Source organism: Aphanomyces astaci (genome assembly GCF_000520075.1).
Source record: "Aphanomyces astaci strain APO3 unplaced genomic scaffold supercont1.1, whole genome shotgun sequence".
Classification (NCBI taxonomy): domain Eukaryota; phylum Oomycota; class Saprolegniomycetes; order Saprolegniales; family Verrucalvaceae; genus Aphanomyces; species Aphanomyces astaci.
The window spans coordinates 713,479-715,435 of record NW_009798264.1 but is presented as its reverse complement, the minus strand read 5'-3'; positions in this window follow the sequence as shown (position 1 = coordinate 715,435).

The following is a 1,957-nucleotide window of genomic DNA, read 5'->3' as shown; positions in this document are numbered from 1 at the left end:
GTTCACTGCTCCCATCCAGTTTTCTCGTTGAGGTGTGAGTAGAGCTGCCTTGAGTGACCGAGGCACTACGATGGCCATGTTGACTCCGAGTAGGTCATGACGTTCACCCTTAATCTTTTGCATGTGGACTTGGTAACACTTATAGTCCTTCAAATGAACTGGAATCCTCTGTGTTCTCTTCGGTCGAGGTGTTAACAGTTCAACCTCTTGGCAATCCGGATTGTCAGAATTACAATCTGCTTCAATATCTCCCACTGACATTGTACTCGTTGTAGCAGGCGTTTCAGTTTCACCTGAATTCAATTCGAGAGTTGAAACTTGCTTACTTTCTTTATTAGTAAGGTCGGACTCATTCGAATCGAATGCATTCCTCACGACCTTCTCACCATATTCACGATCGAATTGAACATCCCGAGCAATAAAGAATCGATTCGCGTGTACATTTAGAAGCTGATATCCTTAGTAGTCATCAGCGATTCCTAAGAATCTGCATTTGATTCGACGTGCTGAGAGCTTTTTGTCGTGTCGGATGTCATGTGCGACATGAGCGTAATACACAGCCCCAAACTTGCATCCAGCTTAGATCCGGAGTTTTCCCATACACTATTTCGTATGGGCTTTTGTATGCTAACCTCGCACTAGGTGTCCTATTTTGGATGTAGTTGCCATATATTAGGGCTTCTGGCCACCACATTGCTGACATTTGTGCATCATTTAGGGCACATCGAATTTTACAAAACTTAGTTTGGTGGTCACGTTCCGCTGATCCATTCTCTTCTGGAGAGTACGGATTGGACTTCTCAAATCGAACTCCCTGGAGACGACAGAAGTCCTCCAGGGCCTTGTTGAAGAACTCTTTGCCTCCATCAGTTCGCAGTACTCGGACAGAGTATCTACCTTTGTCGGTTTAACGCACACATTCCTTGATCTTATTTACAGCATCACTTTTCTTGCAAATAGGAGAACACCGCTTCTATGATGAACTTGTCACAAATCAGATTTACATAGTACTTTATCCCAGCTTGAGGACCATATTGCCCCTTCACTTTCATGGGACCATTCGTGTCAGAATGCAGAGTGCTGTGGACATCGCTGTCCCTCGACCCTTGTAAGTTCCTATAGGACATTCTATTGCTCTTCATTTGCACACATACACCTTACAGCAGAATGCCACTTCGTTGAGTACCTTGGCCTCAATTTTTGGCACACATTTCACTTATCCACTGCTGAGAAGTCGAACAAGCATAGCTCGACCAACGTGACCGAGCCATACATGCCATTACTTCAGTATAAATTCCACTTTGCTTAGTGTTAGAGTATCTCCTCTATATGTTTGTGCCTTGACGCTTTGACACACCATTGGCGTTCCTTGGTACTCATGTGCCTGATATAGTAGGACCCTGAAATTGCTACAGCTACAAACTGCAGTTTATGCCCTTTCAGGATGAACTTAAACTTAGTGGTGTGACCATTCACCACTGTGTATCCATACTTTTTGCAGGAGGTGCTCTCTAATTATGTTGGTAGCTGACCTCGGGACATAGGCGACGTTGTCAAACTCAAACTCTTTGAGTCCAAGCGGTACCAACAAGCACAAACGAATCAATCCAAAATGTGTTAGTTGGTATTTTTCAAGAAAATACTATTATAGCTACATTAGCTGGTACAAGTATGTAATATATGTGTGAAGTGTATGTGTGCCCCGGAAGTGCTTGGGTCCAAGGTGCCTCAACAATTATGTCCATAACTCAGGCTGTAGAGTGAATATGTGGCAGCGTAATGGCTCGTTCAACGAACCTGATCTAACGTTAGTTTTGTAGTGTAGTATGTGTGTAAAGTATATGTATGCCCCGGAAGTGCTCGCAATGGATGGGTCCAAGGGGCCACAACAATTATGCCCATAACTCAGGCTGCAGAATGAATCTGTGGCAGCATATAATGGCTCGTTGCGCTGACC